Genomic DNA, 8,048 nt, shown 5'->3' with positions numbered 1-8,048 from the left:
ACAATGTTGGTCGATCGACCAGAAGTACTGGCAGTTGAGCTCGTTTTTGTACCAGAAATTATACTAGCCTCTTCATCATTTTCCGAGTCTCCTCTTGGCTTTTCGGGGCCTTCATAAGAGAGGCCACTTCTGAGATTAATGGCATTAATCGTTTCAATTGGCCCTTCACATTTGTGTGAAGAATTTTCGACTTGCTTAGCCTCTATATTCTCCAACTGCTTCACAAAATTCTTTGAGGACTCAATCCCGGCTGCTTCCATATTCGCCACTTGAATCAAAAGAGTTTGGACCATTTCTCTCAACTCCGCGGTCTCATTCTGAATTATGGACAGGAATTTCAACTCTTTCCTTGGAAGCTTCAGTGGCCTCGAGCCTCTCAAGACGGGCAGTAATAGAAGTAATGAGTGTCACGATGGTACTCATTTCATCACTTTTCTTTCGTGAATTCCCACGTGAACTCCCAAACTCAGCTCTATGGACCGCCATCTCCTCAATAGTGTTCCAACCTCTATTCTGACCGGTATTGTTTTGAAACCTACAATTCGCAGCTGCATCCAGGATGACCTTGTAATCATCATATAAAGCATTGTAAAATAAGTTGCAAAGATACCACTGCTGGAAGCCATGGTGAGGGACAGCTCGGACCAAACTTTTGAAACGTCCCCATACATCACAAAAACCCTCATCAACTCCTTGCTGGAAACTTGTGATTTTGCTTCTCAAGGCATCAGTCTTTGAAAGTGGGAAGTACTTCTTGTAGAAGGCTAATGCTAGAGATGTCCAATCCGTGACTCCAGCCGCTACCCTATCAAGGTAGCGGTACCAATCTCGCGCCGAATCCTTCAAGGAGTATAAGAACATTAACCCCTTTACTTCATCCTGAGTCACCCCAGCTGGTATAGGTATGGAACAACAGTAGTCTGCGAAAATTTCCATATGCTTCAAGGGGTCCTCATCTGGTAGACCAGCAAATTGATTTCGCTCTACTAAATCGATATAAGAGGAACGAAATTCGAAGTTACCCGTAGTAGGGGTAGGTAACTGGTGCCCCTTTGGAAGATGGTGTTCCTTTGGCTGAAGATTATCATATATTGTAGCCATATTCGCAGAACTGAGAGTACTCAAACCTTCCTCTCAAAAACCTATCTTCTGACTGTGCAAAAGCAAAACTAGAAGCAAAGGTAAGCAACGGCCTCAAGGAATCAAAGTTCCTTGAGACAAGAAAAATAAACTAAAAATAAAGCAAACAGAATTACACCGTCTCCCCGGCAACGGCGCCAAAATTTGATACCGTCGTTTTGTATCAAAATTAAATTTATAATTCCAAACTAAAACTATAGCTAGTGATAGTAAGGGTCGAACCACAGAGAGAAAAGATCAATTCTATTTGCTTATTTCAGTCTACAAAAGTAACAATTAATGGGGGTTTGAATTTGGTTGATTCTAATGACTAATTGCTTAAATAAGAATTTCAAGACAAAAGGAAGATCGGGAAATTCGGTTCACCATGGCAATGGTCAGGGCAATAAGGTAGCAGAAATCCTATAATATGGTCTCAGGGGTACAAGCAAGCCTTTCGATCTAAGCTCAAATTAACCTTACGGTCTTCTAATTCCCCGAAATTTCTCAAAGCTTTCGTTCAAAGGAAATTCCAATCTAATGATAATTCTAATTACTAATCTTTCAATCTAGTAAAAAGGCTTATCAAAAGACAACAAGATCGATACAGAAGAATTCATGCTAACGAACAATCCTAATTTATGCCATGGCTCACCTCGTTCCCAATCAAAACAATTAGCTACGCATGACTAAAACTAAAACAATTGCAAAATTGATAACAAAGAACAAGGTTGACATGATTGAATTTGAATAAAAGATAAAAGACAAGAACTTAATTGCTGAATTTGAATTGGTAAAAACAAGAATCGAAATAACAAGAGATTAAGGAAGAAAGGAATTGCATAAAAACTTACTAATTAAAACGATGAACAAAGTAATCGAATTCGAGGTTTTCCGTCCTCAAAGCTAGATCTAAAAACTGAGTTCTTGAGTTATGAAAAGCATAACCTAATAATTGCTGCGTTCTACTGATAAAAAAAAATGCCAAAAGTTAATTACAAGTTGGCTTTTAAAAGTCTTAAACGAAAAATCAATATCAGCTCGCAGACTGGTCGATCGACCGGTCGGCATGGTCGATCGACTGGTGATAGCAGTCCAGTAGCGTCTGATGTACTTCATTGGTCGATCGACTGTGAAGCATAGTCGATCGACTGGGCTGAGCTGCGTAGTGGCTTCTTTCTCTCTTCCAATCAGCTCTTCACTCCTTTGCACGCATCCCAAGGTGGATGAATCCGAACTCCCTTCTTCAAAGCTTCCCTAAAGTTGCCCCCGGAGGACGGTTTAGGCATGATTTAGCTTACTTCCATTCATTCCTACAATAAATCATAGAAAATGCAAAGTAAACCGTTTCGGGAGAAATAGTAGCCTTAAGCTAACAATTATGCATGGAAATACGTGCCAAAATTGCAGATAAAGTGTATAGAATATGCACGTATCAGCTGACTTAGACTCAGCTAGCTGCTGTGTCAGTCTGTTGACTGACTCAGGCATGTGCCGCACTGTAAGGAGGGGTGGCCGTGTCAACCTTAGAGGCTGATTTAGACCAGTCGAGTCAACCTGAAAAGGCTGAACTAGACTCAGCTAGCTGCCGTGTAAGTCTGATGACTGATTTAGGCGTATGCCGCAGTTTTTGGACTACTTAACCTTGTTCATAACGCAAGGTGTGTTCATCACATTTAAAGCCAACAAGGGCGTAATTTAGACAAGTTTATCGCCGTTCTAGGACCAATGGGACGCTGTAGGATTCTGGTAGCTCAGAGATCCCTATGTTCCATATTTGTGTGCATGCATGTTGGGGTCCTGATTAATTGTGATTAGTGCGAGCTACATCCAGGGGGTGGTATCAGGGGTAGCTGGGTAAGCGTGTTTGGCTGTCAACCAGGCTCCCTTTCGTATGTTCTACAGTCCGCCTGGTGAGGGTGCTCCTAGTGGAGAAAGTAGTTTAGGCATGTTGGAGTGCCATGTGCCTTGTCACCCCGCATTGGCAGTTGACAGTCCTGCTAGATACACTTTCAACGTACCATAGATATTAGGATTCAGAGTGACGTACCTAGAGAAGCCTGAAAACAGAAAAGTCTATTAGAATTGTATGAAGTACATAACGCCATCTCATGGGGTACCAGAGCAATTGTGGTCCCAGGACGCTGTCAGACCATACCATCTAATAGTAGTTTGAAAGTGGAAAGAAAACAAAGATATCAGGAAATGATATGGAATTGGTAGTATGCCTACTACCGGATTTTATTTATTTGCTTAAAATAATTTGGCTTTTCATGGTACATTAGTCCGTAAGCTAAAATCTACTTATTATTAAAAGTAATATCTCTTCAGGTGAAGTATGTTCCATGGGCATTATATGATTTGACCGTCCATAGTCATTAGTCTGTATGCACCATGGCCAACAACTCCTTCTACCTGGTATGGTCCTTCCCATTTGTAGGCGAATTTACCTGCCTTTCGGTTTTTAGTGTTCTAAAACACTTCACGGAGAACCAGGTCCCCTACCTCCAGGAGTCTGACTTTCACATTCTTGTTGTAACTCCTGGCCATAAACTGTTTGTAGGCAGCCAGATGTATTTTTGCACTTGTTCTCAGTTTGTCTACTGTGTCCAGGCTTCTGACCTTCTCTGCATTGTTCAGCTCACCTGTCATACATCCATACCTGTGAGTGGGAACCAGAACTCCTAATGGAATGACTGCTTCCGCACCAAACACCAGGCTGAAGGGTGTTTGGCATGTTGCTATCTTTGGCGTCGTTCTATCTGACCATAACACCAGTGGCAATTCATCTTCCCACTTTCCTCTTAACTCCTGTAACCTCCTTCTCAGATTGTCCATGATAAATTTGTTGCTGGACTCAGCTTGCCCGTTAGACTTTGGAGTCCTGGGAGCTGATTTTTTCAAGGTGATATTCCATCTGGCACAGTACCCTTCAGCATCGTTGGAGATGAACTGTGAGCCATTGTAACATATGATCTCTGATGGGATACCAAACATGCAGATAATATTGTGTTTTATGAAAGAGATGACTTGTTTGTCCTTCACTTCTGTGAATGCTTCTGCCTCTATCCACTTGGAGAAGTAATCTGTCATTGCCAGCATCCATATTCTGTTCCCTGTGGCTCTTGATAAGGGGCTTACTATATCCATGCCCCATGTCATGAACGGCCAAGGAGAAATGATAGGGTGCAAGGGCTCTGCTGGCTGATGGATCATTGGTGCTGAACGCTGGCAGGCGTCACACTTACGTGCGTATTCTGTTGCATCTGCCCTCATTGTTGGCCAAAATTATCCTTGTCTGAGAGCTTTATTTTACAGAATCCTGCCCCTGCATGGTTTCCACATTCACCGCTGTGGAGAGCATGTAACACAGTCTGCGCCTCCTCCTTGTTCAGGCATCGTAAGTAGGGACCTGCCAGTGACTTCTTGAATAGTGCATCATCAATAAGTATAAACCTGGAGGCCTTTACTCTGAAAGCCCTCACTTCCTTCTTGTCATCTGGCAGCTTATTATGACGCAGCCAGTCTAGGTAGGGTATGCGCCAATCCTAATTGTCTGCCTGTGCAGATGGTTGATCAGGCGGCTGGTCGACTGGCTGAGAGCCTTCCCCGACTTCCATAGCTGTCTGAACTCCCACTTCGTCCCGATGATCCTCAAGTTCTCCTTTATCTATTTCATATGTCTTCTGGATAGAAGGTTCTAGCATATGTGTGATAGGAATGCTGGATAGTTCTGTTGGCTTGAACGTTGCCCCCAGAGTTGCTAAAGCATCTGCTTCCACGTTCTGATCCCTGGGAATCTGCTTGAGCTTTCAAGTTTTGAATTTCTATTTTAGCTCTTTTGCTATTTTTAAGTATGCAATCATCTTTGAATCTCTGGCTATAAACTCATCATTCACGTGGTTAACTATTAGTAGAGAGTCACTGGATATGTGCAGGTGCCTGACCCCTAATTCCAGAGCTAGCTGCCTTCCTAATATTAAGGCCTCGTATTCTGTCTCGTTATTAGTTGCTGTGAATTCACATCTTACTGCTGCGCTATCAGATCTCCCTACGGTGACTGCAGGATCAACCCTACACCTGCCATTCTCTAGTTGGAGGCTCCGTCGATATGCATATGCCAGACTTCTACCTCCCTGTTCCCTTATAGGGCGAGGATGTCCTCATCTGCCAGATTTTGGATGGTTGGGCTGAAGTCTGAGACAAAGTCAGCTAATGCTTGCGATTTGATTGCTGTTCTAGGGTCATACTGGATATCATATCCACTAAGGTGTACGGACCACTTCGACATTCTGCCTGACAGTTCAGGTTTCCTCATGATAGACTTCAGTGGGTAGTTGGTCACAACGTGTATGGTGTAGGACTCAAAATAGGGGCGCAGCTTATAAGATGCTACTACCAGAGCTAGTACTAGTTTTTCAAGAGATGTGTACCTGGTCTCTGCTGGCAGCAGAGACTTGCTTACATAGTATACTAGCCTCTGTTCCTTCTCCTTTTCTTTGACTAGAACAATGCTCACTACCCTCTCTGTGACGGCCAGGTAGAGGAACAATGGTTCTCCTGGTTCCGGTTTTGACAGCAGTGGTGGGCTGCTAACGTAGTGTTTTAGCTCTCTGAATGCTTGCTCGTGATCTGCGGTCCACTCGAACTTTTGGCTTTTCCTTAGTATGTCGTAGAACAACCTGCACTTATATGAGGATCTTGAGATGAACCAGCTCAGGGCTGCTACCTTGCCAGCTACTCTTTGAACGTCCTTAGGCTTTTCAGGTGACTCCAATTGCAAGACAGCCTTGATCTGCTCGATACTGGCTTCTATCCCTCTTTGAGTTACAATGTAACCTAAGAATTTACTAGAGGATACCTCGAAGGTATACTTAGATGGATTTAGCTTCATTTTGTATTCCCTCAGGGTGCTGAATGTTTCTGCCAGATGTTGCATATGATCTTTGGCTTTCTCTGATTTTACTAACATATCATTGATATATACCTCCATAGTTCTTCCTATTTGCTCTTTAAACATGCGGTTTACTAGCCTTTGATATGTGGAACCTGCATTCTTTAGGCCGAATGGCATGACGTTGTAACAATATATTCCTTTTTCAGACATGAATGCCGTTTTTTCTAGATCTGCAAGATCCATCTTAATTTGATTGTATCCACTCCATGCGTCCAGGAATGTCAGCATCTCATGTCCAGCTGTCGCATCCACCATTGCATCGATGTGAGGTAGTGGGAAAGGATCTTTAGGACATGCTTTGTTGAGGTCGGTAAAGTCCACACATACTCTCCACTTCCCATTCTTCTTAGGTAACACCACCACGTTGGAAAACCACTCTGGATATTTTACCTCTCTTATCTTCTTTGCTGCCAGAAGGCTATCTACCTCTTGATTAATTACGTTATTCCTTTCTGCTGCAAACTTCCTTCTTCTCTGCTGGATGGGTTTACACTTTGGGTCAACACTGAGCTTATGTGTTATGATGGACGGATCTATTCCTATCATGTCGTCGTGTGACCATGCGAAACAGTCCATGTGATCTTGAAGAAATTTGATTAACTACTGTCTTAGGTTCCTTGTGCATCCGGCTCCAATCAACATGGTCCTTTCTGGGTGCAGCTTATCCAGGTTGATCTAATCTAGCTCCTCGGCTGTGGGCTCAACGTATTCGTCCTGGACAGGCTGCTTCTGTAATTGCTATGCTGGAGGACTGGTGGTGCACTTTAGTGCTTTTTTGTAACAACCTCTAGCTTCCTCTTGATCTCCTCGAATTGTTTCTACCCCCTATGGAGTGGGGAATTTTATGCATTGATGATATGTTGAGGGGACTGCTTTCATTTGGTGCAGCCAGGGTCTTCCCAGAATGACGTTGTAGGTGGAGGGTCCATCTATGACCAGATACCTGATTTGCTTGTTGACCCCTCCTACATAGGTTGGGATGACTATCTCGCCTAGTGAGTTGGCTGTCTCCCCGATGAAGCCTACTAGCGGGATGGTTTTCTTCTGCAAGTCCTTCTCGCTGAATCCCATATTATCTATAGTTTTCAGATTGATTAGATTCACCGAGCTGCCTGTATCTACCAAGACCTTTCTAACTGTGGAGTTAGCCATTGACAGGGTGATTATGAGTGCATCATGATGTTCCCGTTCGTCATATGTGTCTTCTTCATCAAAGGTGACAGCTGGTAAATCACTGTGAGAAGTTCTGCAAGAATTCGCTGGTCTATCTCCTTTAGTACCGGTGGCATGCCTCTTAGCTGTCGAGTACGTTAGCCCACTTATATCTGAGCAGCCTGTTATCACGTTTATGATCTTGGTGCATGTGGGTGGATTTGCAGGCTTCGCGGAGCCTACCTTATTCTGCTGCTTGCCCCCACGTGGTAACAGGTGGCTCAGTTCACCTTGTTCCTACAGGCGCTTGATCTCTCTTCGTAGTGTGTAACAGTCTTCAGTGTTATGCCCAATATCACGATGGAATTCACACTTCTTCTTTCTATATTTTCGCCATGCCTGTTTTTCTACTGGTGGCTTCGGCCACCTTACCCTGTCTCCCATCTCCCTGAGTGCCTTCAGGATTCCTCTGGTACCTGTAGTGAATCCATACTCTGCCAGAGTAGGGAGTAACTGATTTTCTTCGATTCTGTTGACTCCCCTTCCATATGGCCTATATCTTTCATCCCTCTTACTGGTAGGTTGCTTTCTTCCTGATTTCTCTACGGCTGAGGTACTGGAAACACGATGTATTAGGAAGTATGGCTCTGGCTAGGATGTCTTCCTCTAGTCTGATTGCGACAGCTGCCTTTTCTTGCACTGCTTCGAAGCTATGTCAAGGATGCATAGTCAGCTGCTTGTACAGGTCGGAGTCATGGTGGAGGCCTCTCCTGAAGGCTTCTACTGCTGTCGAAACGTCACATTCTCGTACTGCCACCTT

The 8,048-nt window shown here is 43.8% G+C and overlaps 1 non-coding gene across 1 annotated transcript; it reads left to right on the top strand.

Annotated features, from left to right (window-relative positions):
• Positions 1-619: 619 nt before the first annotated feature.
• LOC141644969 (small nucleolar RNA R71) lies at positions 620-728 on the top strand. The gene has a single exon (XR_012544567.1). It is a non-coding gene; the product is annotated as a small nucleolar RNA R71 (small nucleolar RNA).
• Positions 729-8,048: the final 7,320 nt, after the last annotated feature.

The sequence above is a fragment of the Silene latifolia genome, chromosome 2 (assembly GCF_048544455.1).
Source record: "Silene latifolia isolate original U9 population chromosome 2, ASM4854445v1, whole genome shotgun sequence".
NCBI classification, from domain to species: domain Eukaryota; kingdom Viridiplantae; phylum Streptophyta; class Magnoliopsida; order Caryophyllales; family Caryophyllaceae; genus Silene; species Silene latifolia.
This window is presented reverse-complemented; position numbering and strand designations above follow the sequence as displayed.